The sequence below is a fragment of the Caenorhabditis elegans genome, chromosome I (assembly GCF_000002985.6).
Source record: "Caenorhabditis elegans chromosome I".
In the NCBI taxonomy this organism is placed as follows: domain Eukaryota; kingdom Metazoa; phylum Nematoda; class Chromadorea; order Rhabditida; family Rhabditidae; genus Caenorhabditis; species Caenorhabditis elegans.
Window position 1 is genome coordinate 4,867,997 of NC_003279.8, and position 12,399 is coordinate 4,880,395.

Sequence of the window (12,399 nt, forward strand, 5' to 3'; positions counted from 1 at the left end):
TCAAAAAATCTTTTAAGCAAATTTTGGAATGTTTAATTCGCTTCATATTATCAGATTTTGGAATTTATTCTATAATCGTATATCGGCAGCTGATTTTCCAGAAAATTCAGGATTTAGAATGTTTGCCACAGAAATTCTTGTAAAGTTGGAAAATATAGGAAATGTGATGTGAATTTGAGGTCAAGAAGGTGATGAAAGCACGAAACAAGACGACTTGTAGGCGTGACATGAATTTTAATATTCTTTTTGTCCCCTTTCTTGTGCTCTCAAAATCAATTACGAGTGCTCTCGTTTCGCTTTGTTTCCACTAGAGTCAAAATTGTCGAAAAATAATTAAGTATGATGATGGTGATGAGGGAGTCGCTAATTGAATTTTTTATGTTCTATGAAAAGGAGAAATAGAAATAATTGTTGGAAGTTGGGAAGATTACTGTTTTAATAGACTGGAGATCCAGCTGAAAATTCAGTAGTGCCTAAAAAAGAGAATCCTCGGACAATCTTCAATTTTTCACATGATAAAAAAAACTTGTAAGGGTATATCTCAGCTCCGTGAAATTTTTTTTCGCTATTCAATTTTTAGTAAATGTTAAGAAAAAGTAAATTAAGTGAAACCTGTAATAAACAATTATTTTAATATTTAATGCTTTTCTCTATTTTCTAATTTACCATGTTAAGGGTTATTTAATGCTATTAGACATTTGAGGGTAAGTTTTTTATAGATGCTACCATTCTTCCAAAAATTATTCGGTAGCCTTACAATTTTCTAGTCTAGTCTAGAAGATGTTATAAGAAAATTATTTGATAAATTTTTAATTTGTATCGTATGTTTAGATGCATGAAACAAAAAACGAAACAATGAGTTAAGATAAAGAACCTCTGTCTCGCCTTTTATGAAAAATATTCAGATCACGCGAAAAGTCATCGACGATCAACAAATTTCCTTTTCTCTTCATCTTCTTATTGCCCGTGCTTCATGCATCTCCGTTAATACAAAGTCTTCTAAAAACTCATAAGATATTGATGAGACAATAACTCGTTGTGACATGAGACACAGGCCGAGGGAGACACTATAACATTGGAAAATGCTCTACAAATGGAGGTGGAGCCGTAGAAAATGAAGATGGATGACTTCTCAATGTGCAATTATATGGTTAGATTATTTGAGGAATATCGTTAGAAAAATGAAATAAAATGATGTTAAGCTTTCGATGTGAGTTATGAATTTCTAATTTAGAGCAAACATTTGAACATTATTTTTGAAAATAAAAACTCAAGAAGTGATGCGAGATGGAATTTTATTGAGCTGCTTCATAAAAACTTCAGATAAACAGTATACATTTTTAGCTACTTGGTTCTGCGAATGCGACTTGATAATTTTTCAACTTTGCTATAAAGCTCGGTGAAGTACGCTCTAAATAAAATCATAATTCTGTAGATCAAACACTTATGAAAGTTTAGAAATCGGCAACAAGGAAAGAAAAATATTCAGGGAAAAAACAGAAGGCGCCCGTCATGAATTCGTCAAATTGACGTCACATTGCACGATGCGAGATTTTTGACGAAAATGCAGAAACTTCCAGAAATTTAAACATTTTGGAATGAAGTATGGACTAGTCGGGAAATTTTTTTTAATGGAGAACCGTATGAAACTAATTTATTAAAATTTTAATATTTATCACTATGATACAACTTTCTCGAAAAAGAACATAAAGATGGAATATTTAGATTTATCCATATTTTGGGAAATTGCCAAAAAAATTTCAAAAAGATTGAGAAATGTAGAGTTACCTTACCAATGTTTTAGGGTTCTTTTCCCATGATTTTTGTGGAACATAAAAATATATTGAAGCCTGACGGAAATTCAAGCCGACTGTCTTATTTATCAGATAAAAATACACAATTCACAAAAAAATCCTCCAGCCTAGGAAATAAAAAAGGGCGGCGGGTGTTGTTTCGAAAAGAAGCATGTTTCCAGTCTCATTCTATTCCTAGTAACCATGTTGTTGTGGTCGTGGAAAGAAGTAAATGGTTTTGGAACGACCGAACCAAGGGCACGTAAACCTTTGCTTTCTTTTCCCCTTTTTTGTGACTACAAAAAAAATGATTCTGCAAAAAATTTAAATACGAGAATTGAAGCTTTGCGAAACCAAAAATAAAAGTCGTGGAATTTTTGGAAAAACATCTTTACCTACATTTTGCTAGTGAGAACATAAAAGGAAAGGATGGAAAAATTTTTAGAAAGCAAAAGACATTAAATGCAAATGATTCGGAGACTTGAAATAATAATCTGAATTGCCTAATTATTAAAATCTAAAATAAAAAGGGTTGAAGACAAATATCAACATGGACTGCCTTCCCCTCCACGAAATTTATTTTTTGCAGTAGGTGGCTTCAAAACTCAGTCAGCATAAAAATAAAGTTAAATCATGCCCTAACAACAATTACATGAAAACTGAAAACATATTGGACATAAGTGGGCGGAGCAACAAAGCTGTTGAATGTCAAAATGCGTCAGGTGAAATTAGAATGGTACATTTACCAATTTATATTCAATTTTCTCTGATGCTTTCATGCGTCAACTCTCTGAATTTGTATTCCACCTGTCGATGTGTGTTTGTAACATTTTAAGAGGAAAAGATATGGGTTTGTTTCTTGGTGGTTTGACTCATATATGGAGACATCAGGAAGGTCGGAAATAATTTGAAAAAAATTACTCGTTCATAAACCCACAAAATTGAAATTACCACTAATACACTGATAAAATCGATAAGAAAATTGTTTCAATAATAGTGAGAATTAATTCTCTGCTTCAGAAAAACAATATCATTTTTTAGAATTGTAAGATTTTTTAAAAAATTGTTGAGGCGTCTCGCTACCCGGTGTGCAATTGATTGTCACCGTGATAATTTTGTAGAGTGCTAAATTTCAATCTAAAAAATAAATGTTTTATGAACTATTCATTCCATTTTTGGTGGTTGTAACATATTTTATGAAAATTACTCTACTTCTATTATCTATTAACTCTTCTCTATAAATCAGAAAAAGGAATAAGAAATGAAAACAGAGCACGAAAAAAAACAATTTCGTGAAAAATCCGATAATTGAAAAAGTGTACACTGCAATTTTTGAGGATATCTAAGGAAGCATCAGTAAGTTTTGTTGCCATTTCAGAATAGACAGAGAACAAAAACAACAGAATTAAATTCGATAGATTTGATTTATGGAAAGAAGTAATATTATATATAGATAGGCATGTTTTTGTGAGAATTTATGTATGAACACTTTTTAAGCTTACAACCGGATCTCAGATGGCTCGTCAACTGACGCGTCAAAAATTTACAGTGTGATCTGCAAGGCAATATACCTGTTTGGAATTAGGCTATCGTAAACTGAGCGTAGGCTGAGCAAGTTAATTCCCTCAATTTTCGGGAAAAAACTACAAGTTACCGCGAAAAAACTCACAAAAATTTTGAATCTTGTGAGCGGATATTTTGATCATATTTTTTACAGCATTTCAGAAAAAAAAATCTCCAAAAAAAAAACTAAAAACGTTTGAAAATACAAAAAAAATTACAAAAGAAATTAATGCTCACATCCGAACATTGATCATCGAACTTGTGTTATTTTTTGCAAGAATTCCACCTGTTGGTGACTTTTTGCACAGTATGATCATCTGTTTTGATATCAAAATCTAGACACTTTTAGGCGAAAAAAACGATATGTTTTTCGGATAAGCTCTGCGATCAACAGCCATTTTACTCATTTTCAGTTGCTTGAGTTTTGAATAATCATTTATTAGAAGTGTGGGCAGCTGGAAAAGAAGAGAGATAGAGAGAATGAGGGAGAGAGTATGTGCGAGGGATATGATAACCAATATACGACTTTCAGGATAAGAAAATATAAACTTGGTGAGTTGGGTCAAGATTTTTTGGCAGTAGGTAAAGGTGCTAGAGAGGAAAATATTTAGCACCATAGAAAAGGGTTTTAATCAATTCCCCACAGATCGTTGTCCACCTATAGAGCCCAATTTCTCATAGAAAAATCTTTCGTTTTAGTTTAATATCTCTAGAAAACAAAATTAATTTTCAAAAAAAATCGCGACTAATAAAAATCTTCATGATCTTGCTGACAAAACAAGTGCAAAATAATTTCAAAAATTCGAAAATCTAGGCTAATAAGGATCAAATTGAAAAAAAAAACCAAGGCGCCCCTCTTGCCTCTTTCATCGACCTCCCGCGCCTTGATTTGCCTCACATGCGTGCAATGTATTTTTGAAACTTCCATTTTTTCAATTATTAACGTTACGTTTCTACTGTTTCCAAATGTGTTTTGAAGGTAAGCGGGCGAACGGGCGGATATGAGTCGCCCTGATGCATACAGCTAAAAAAAATCTGAGGACCGCGGGCATGAGGTACAATGGCTACCTTGAAAAAATACAATTAAATTAAAAATAGGTTTCCCCTTTGAACCAAAAAAAGAAATTCAAATTCAAAATCAGATTCGAGTGTGAATTGTGACGTGTGTCTGTCACACATGCATGAATTCTCAATTTGATGTCCCCTCCCGTTTCTCTTAGAAAATGATGATGATGTGGATGATGTTGGTTTGAATTGATGGAAAATTGGAAAATCTGTCTTAGGAGCATTTAGAGGCACAAAACAAGACCACCAGGAGATCCAATTGAATACGGAACAATTGGATTTCTTTGTGAGATGGTGGTGGTGATGGAAGAGGAAAAAAGAATAGAAATGGAAGAACTGACACCCTCCTAAATCTGATTAACAGAAATTAGACAGAATAGAAACGGGTGACTATTTAAAACAAAAAAACATTCCAACAATAATTATATCTAGTTATGCAATTTTTTGTTTTTGGGCGAAAGCTGGAATTGCACGCTCCGCCCATATCTTGGCTATTACTCAGACTTTTTTGTATTTCAGCTGAACAGAAACTTGAATAAATTTTAAGCCTGCTGTTTCCATTCAAATGAAAAAATTACATCATGCAGGTGATATTTTTAATTGAATATTTTTTTGAAACAATATTATTTAGAAGTCATACAAATTTTGAAGGCCGAAATAATTGGAAGGAAGTATGAAATTTCAGATAATCCATGTCAGAAAACACAAAAAAACCTGCAACCCAAAGTTCCCAGAATTCCAAATCTCAAAAAGTTTAAAAATTGTGCACAAAACTCCAATTTCCAGCAAAATCCAGAAAATAAGATAAAATACTAGAAATATTTCGTATTTTCGGAGCCAGAAAATTTGCACACAATTTACACAATTATTCGTGTTTTTCATGAACATGCAGACTCGCTTTCTTTATTTTTGAAAAATAAAATAAAAAAGATGCTGCTAGAAAAAAACACAAAAGATCATAAAAATTGAATCATTGAAAAGTCGGCAAAGAATCAAAAAATCAAAATTTTAATTATTATAGTTCACAAACTGGTAAAAAATTATTATAGAAAAAAGTTTTTCTGGTGATCGAAAAAATTTTCAATTTTATGAAAAAACATACGGAAACCTGCAGAAATACCATTCTAAATAACTAGAAATTCAGAATTCTATTTTTCAAATATTTTCTGAATTAAAAAAATAATTTTCGACAAAAAGTACATTTCTTCCCAATTTCTCGACACTGAAGGAATTGTGCAGAGCACTAAAAATAGTTCCATAGTCTAATCGTTTTCTAAAATAGGAGCTAATTATGCTCGTTTTTGCTCCAACTTGTTATAGACGATCAATGAGCAAAAGTTCTCCACCCTCAACTGATTGGGAAAAAAAGTGAGAATTTTTTTCATTTATTTTGAGTTTTCTAAAGTCAATTCTCCAGCTTTTTTTGGATTTCAGAAAAAACAAATTTTTAGCATCCGTTTTGGACAATATTATCAGTTTTCTTGAGGTAGTTTTTTTTATTCTAAAAAAAATTCTAAATTTATCTTGAACAGTGCATGTGTTTGAACATTTTCCTACCAGAAATAAATAAAGTTCGCCCAACTAAAAGAACATTATATATTTTTCTAACAGTGAGGTCAAAAATAAAGAACACAGGAAATATGAACAATTGAGAATTATGAATTTTCCCAAAAAAAAAGAAGAGAAAATAAAACAATAGCAGAGAGAAAATAAAGAGTAGTCGGAAGAAAATAAGAAAAGAATAAATAATAATAAGGATGATAGTTGTAATAAAACTTTAAAACAACTGATCGCGAATTTTTAATGTTTTTCAAAATTTAAGAACTTAAGATTGGAGCTTTTAGCCAGTAACCTGACAGGTCATTCCCAAATAGTTTGCCAGTTTGAGAGAAAGTTACCAAACTTTCGCTATAATTTGCAAAAGTTCGACAGGAATTTTCAAAAGTCTACCATAGAGTTACAAAAATTTTGGCAAGAAATTGTGAATAAAAAAGTTTAACAGTAAGAAAATTTTCCAAAATTGGCAGTTTCACAGAATGCTTCCAAACTTTGGCTAGAATTTTCACAGTTGGTTGCCAAAGTTTGGCAGAAATCGGTGTTCTAAAAGTTGAATTTTTTAAATTTCTCTTTTGTGATATTTTTTGAAAAATTTAATTTTAAATTTCTATAAGCAAGCTTACATATTCATTTTCTCCTTCATAAGTTTTTGTCTAAATTCTTTAAAGTATGAGTAAAAAACCAGGGTCTTCTGACCTTAGCGATGTTTCCATTTTTGGCATAATCCTTCCAAAACCGAAATGTTTAAATGCGACATTGTGTTGCATTTGTCCTTTCTGATAAGACTAATCTAGACTGACAAAAATTGACTCAGATTTAATTCGTAACATCGTATAATCTTTAATCACTTCATGTGCTTCTAGCTTAGTCTTACTATTAAAATTATTGATGAACTCATCAGGGAAGAGAAAAAAAACGGACTCACAAACAAAATAAATAATGAGCAATATTCTAGCAATGAACAACAGACAACAAAACTTTAGAAATAATTTTAACAAATTCCTACAAAAGTACTACTTATATAGAGGTGAAAAACCAAAAATGAAAATTCAATTTAGATTTCCAAAAAAAATTTTTAATCTGCGAAATACGGTAAAATCATAGTTTCCATTTTTACGAATTTCTGAATTTCAAAGTACCGAATTTAACCGGCAAAACATTGTGATAATTTCGGTTTATTCTAAATTTTTAATGTATTTTTTGTAAGTATTTTTTCTTGTAAGTATTTTTTCAACCGTCTTGTTTTTTGGCAAATGCGACAAGTTTGATAGATGGCAAACAGAAAAAGAGATTTGAAACATTTTCGATGATTGAAGAGTTGAATAACTGCACAAATTGAAAATATTTGGCAATCAGAGCTTCTGCGAATTGTCAATTCATTTTTTTTAATGTTTCTATTGATATGTCCAATTCGTCAAATCTTATAGTTTTTGTTTCAACTAGTAAAACTCTAGATATTTTGATTTCTTTTTTTTTTGTAGGAATTTGAAACATTTTTGATATTTCGACAATTGTGCAACTGCCAAATTAGAACATTGAATAGATGCAGAGCAAAAATAATTTCAAAACTTTCTAGTGATATGTTTCAGTTTCAGATGATAGATGTTTGCTATCTGGTGGCATATTAAAGACTTGCAAAAAGTTTTTTCTGCAAAAATATTTTATCTGCATATTTTTTAACACTCGGTAAAAAATAGCAGAGAAAAAAAAGATTTCAAAGCGTGAAAACTACTGTAGTTCTTAAGAGCACAATCGTTTTCATGTAAAATTATTCGGTCTTGTCGAGACCAGGTACCATATTTTTGCTTCATAAATCGCAAGAATTTCGGGTCTTTTTTCAATGATTTCTAAAAGCTTCTAGGCCATGTTCTATATGAAATTCAAAATTTTGTCGTGCGAAGAAACTGAAATGATGCAGATGGAGAAACAGACAGACATCATAATAAGCCATGACTTCCTCAATTTTCGGGAGGAAAAAGATCGTTGAGCAATAAACGGAGATGATTCTGAAACTAGTTGTTGGTGTGTGTGTGTGTGTGTGTCGGAAGACACCGAGCACACACACATACACATACAAATGCACAACAATCGGTTCGCTGTCTTCTTCTTCTTCTTCATCTCCACGGCTTCTTCTTCTCTGACACGGTGGGGGGAGCTCCTGCTCCTCCGACGACGGCGACTACTAATTTCAGTTCTTCTCGCCCCGAGACACGTTTTCTAATTATTCTCGGCAGCGCAAGTGTGCGGAGCCCCCGAGAGCTCACCGAGCATTACAAAATGATGCATCTTTCGTGTAAAAAATAAAAGAAAAAGAAGAGGAGGAAGAACAAGAGAGGAAGATTCGAAAAGTCGAACTGAAAAAAAAACAAAGATTTGGTAGTGTTTTTATTTCACTTTTTTTTCGTTGCTGGACGACAGCTGAGGATAAGATAAACTACTTATAATCCGGATGACATTTCAAAGATTTGCGATCGAGAATTTGTTTTGTTAGAGAATTTTGGAGAATTTTCAGTAAAATTTGGCAATGGTGAACACTTTTTGTTTTTTCCAGTTTTTCCAAAAAGTAAATTTAAACCACCCTTATCAAAAAAATAAAGGGGCAATTTCCGGGGATCGCCAATTCCGGATGAGTTCAGAATCTGTCTGTTGGCGGGAAAATTGTTCACCAACAACTGTCAGGGGAAATTTGTCAATTATGGAAATACAGTAATGTTGGAAGACTGCCAAAAATATTTGGCCATTCGGCAATCGGCAACTGAAGAGTTTTTCAGATCGCCACCCGATCACCCGACGTTTGCGAAACACAGCCTAATTTTTTTGAATTTTTTTTGTAGAGTTGTGGCCAAAAGTAATAAATTTTCGAAAATGTTGAATTAGAACATTAATTTCGGAGTGATGGCCTTTTTGTAATTGGTAACCGTCAGAGGTGTTGTACTCAAGGCACTAAAATACTAAAATTCAAATTCAATAAATTCAAAATTCAACAAATTAAAATTCAAAACAATACAATATTTTCAAAAAAAAAAAAGACAAAAAACATTTAACTAACAATTTGTAAGTTGGACTAGCTTTCTCGATATTTTAAACACCTGATAGTTTGAAAACAACTAAAACAGGTGAAAATAAATTAGAGGATTTTGAATGAAATTACTTTATTCAGTGCTAATTGTAAGCGAGCTATGCGAAAGAATAAATGCAGATAAAATTTTTCGAATTTTTCAGTGTACCGAACTTTAAAAATATGTAGGTAAAATCAGATTGCCATATTCCGTCATTAGCCGATATTAGGTTTAAAATGCTTTCCTTTTCATGAGATTAGCTTTCTTTTTAACTAGAAAAAGTGTTAAGTATTAAGTCAGGCGGATGAATGTACATACACTAAAGTTTTTTTGGAGCGAGTGGTCTAGAAATTTATATTTTCATTCTTTCTTTTTTTCATCATTTCTTTTCTCCGCCTCAACACGGTTTTAGATGCTGTTAAAAATGTATGAGTGTGTCCTCTTTTTCCTTTTTTCCTTCGTCTCATTCTTCTCATCGCCGTGAATCTTTTTGAATGAAAAATGGAGACGTTTCAATGAGCACTTGGAACATCATGGAGCATTCTAGAAAATGACATAGATCTGTGTGGACTCTAGACTTCAAATTCAGAGTTTTCAGAGCTTCTTCCGGTGGGTGGAATTGAATTGGCTCGAGAAATTTCAAACTAGAGAAATAGATAGCTTCACGAGAACAGTTCTTTGTTCTTACAACAGAAAAGTACATGTCAATGAGATAGCAAACATCAAAAGGATATTTTTAATGGGTGCAAGTTTCGAAAGAGCAAGAAAACAAATTTAATACACTTGAGCATTTTCCTATCAATGTTTATTTTGATCTCGATACATACGGTTGGTCTTTGTGCTGAACTGTTGTACTTGGACATTTTGACTAGGCATCTTCAAACACTGGTGGATAAATAAGTTCAATTCCAGAATATTAATTTTAACAATATATTCGTCCTTCTGTATTATTTTGATTAAACTTGTGCGTAAGATAAATTGATTAAACGATATTTTTCTTAATCTTCACGTTTGCGGATTTCACACAAAAACACAAATAAAAATGTTGAGCTGGTCTAAAAAAGTAATAAAAAAATTCTACTATACATATTTTATAACAAGGTGTTGTTGCAACATGGATGTAAACCGTTGCAGTGCGTTTAAAATTGTATTTGTATGGCCTCAAAGGTGTGCACTGCAATTGCCAACCAGCAATTCTAGGAATGACAGGAACAACGCTCAAAAAATTGTCTGAAAGTTAAACATTTCTGAAAAAAAAAGTCGATAATTTGTCGGCAGTTTTAAATTTTCCGACAATTTTTGGGCGTTTTTTCCAATTGTTTCAACTAAGATAAAAACTTTTTTTTTTAATTAAAAAATAAGCTTTTGATTTTCTTCATAATATTTTCAGATTGGACTGTCCAAACTACGATGTTTGTTTCACTGATTCACAAAGTCGAATGTTGAATAACTCATTTAGTTCTATTTGTAAAACTTCATATCCAATTTCCATGTGTTACTTATTCCCATTTGTGTTATGGCTTGTATGGTTCCGGTCGGTGAGCAATCAAGTGCCAACAAGCGGTCGCCGCACTCAAATACACTTGACGTGCACCGATTACTTGTTCGTTTGTCGGGGCGTAATTGTCTGGGAAAATCATTTTGTAAAATTGATGTGTAGTCATTTTGTAAGTTATCAAACTGGTCTCAATTTGCTTAAATCTGCTTAGTAATAGCAATCTGGTTAACTGTGAAATGACGTTGATTTACTTTCGTTTATTTTTTTGGAATAATTTTGCGGGTTTTTTAACTAATTTTTCTGCAGGGTTCTTACTTACTTTCCACCAAAAAAACTGTTTACAAGTTTTTATTTTATTCGAAACGTTTTTTATGAAAAAAATTTAAATATGCTTTAGTTATCTGGATTATCTGGAAAAATCTAGATATAGAAACCATGTAGAAGTTCAAAAATGCAAGAATGGTAAAAATGTTTCAGAACGTCCAATTTTTTCCCGAAGTTTTAGAAATTTACTAAAAAAATTTTGCTGAAATTTCGAAACACCATTAATAAATTTGAGGTGCATTTATAGATATTTAGTTTATTTGGGCTATTTGGAGCACATCTCAACTGAATTTATTCCATCTTTAGTTTATTTCAGTTTTCTATTGGAAAATTTTTTGATGAACTCGTAGAAGTCTTAGTTGTTTATTCAAACTTTACAGAATTTCAAAATTATTTCAATTTTACTCAAAGAAAGCTATTTTCTTAAATCAGAGAGATTACAATACTTAAAGATCACTGTCATTCCTTTGGAAATAAATACCGATTGGAGAGGTGGAGCAAGAAATCTGAGCTTGTAAAAGAGAGTACACTACACAAATAGATAGAGAAACTGAATGACTTTTGTCATTGTTTCCGATTGTTTTATGTCGTCGGCTCGTTGTTGAGCAACTTGTCAAGTATCCATCCTCATTCCCTTTCATATTTTCTCTTTTTCTTTGTTCCTCTGTTCATTTTTCTTATCATTTTGAAATTAAAAAACGAAGGAAAGAAATTGATTGATTGCTCAACAGATTAATAGAAACATGAGCAGATTGATGAATTGTAAAGGGAAAAACGAGAGGAGGCTCCCCGAGCACAAACAGGTGCTCATCGCATTCTTTTTCTTCTTTTACCACATGTGTTCTTTCGTGATCTTTATCAGGTTTGTTTATTAGATTTTTTGTTTCTTGAAGCTTAACGGAATTTAACTATTTTCAGTCTTTCAAAGTTAAAACAAACTCGAAAAATTATGTGTAAAAATAAAAGTAATTCTCTGTTCGTTATTCTTTCTTTTTTGAAATTTCTAAACTATTGCTATAATCTCAGTGACAAGTTAAATCTCAAGTAACAAGAGAATTAGACAGAAGGAAAAAGAGAACAACCAAAAATAGCAGTTAAAACCGTTTTCTTGCTCACCACCAGTTTTATGAAAAAAATGTCATGCTCATCGGTTAGAATATAATTTTTTTTGAGCTAAAAAAATCGTTGCCAAAAACCTATCATTAGGATATAATAGGAACCTATCATTGAGACTTTCTATTGTTTTTTAAAAATTAAAAAAAAAATTAAAAATGTAGCGAAAATGCTCTTCCACTAGGCGGAGAACGAGAAATTGAACTCCCGCTTGAAGTAATTTGCGCGGTTATTTGAAATTCAGTCCGTTTCAGCCATTTTTGAAAAATCTATAAAACTCTCCCAATTGCCCTTTTTCTATTTACCAAAAGTGATTTTCACTGCCCTCTCCTTCTCATATGTGGAACAACATCATCCATTTTCCTGCTCCTTTTTAGTGAGTACATTCCATTTCATAACGTGCCAGTTTCCTCCTTTTTTCCCATTT

The 12,399-nt window shown here is 32.0% G+C and overlaps 3 non-coding genes across 3 annotated transcripts; 1 reads left to right on the forward strand and 2 right to left on the reverse strand.

Moving 5' to 3' along the window:
* Positions 1-174: 174 nt before the first annotated feature.
* Positions 175-284, reverse strand: C01F4.9. Its single transcript, NR_050094.1, has one exon. It is a non-coding gene; the product is annotated as an Unclassified non-coding RNA C01F4.9 (non-coding RNA).
* Positions 285-8,146: 7,862 nt separating this feature from the next.
* F25F8.5 lies at positions 8,147-8,279 on the reverse strand. Its single transcript, NR_050096.1, has one exon. It is a non-coding gene; the product is annotated as an Unclassified non-coding RNA F25F8.5 (non-coding RNA).
* F25F8.6 lies at positions 8,147-8,279 on the forward strand. The gene has a single exon (NR_050095.1). It is a non-coding gene; the product is annotated as an Unclassified non-coding RNA F25F8.6 (non-coding RNA).
* Positions 8,280-12,399: the final 4,120 nt, after the last annotated feature.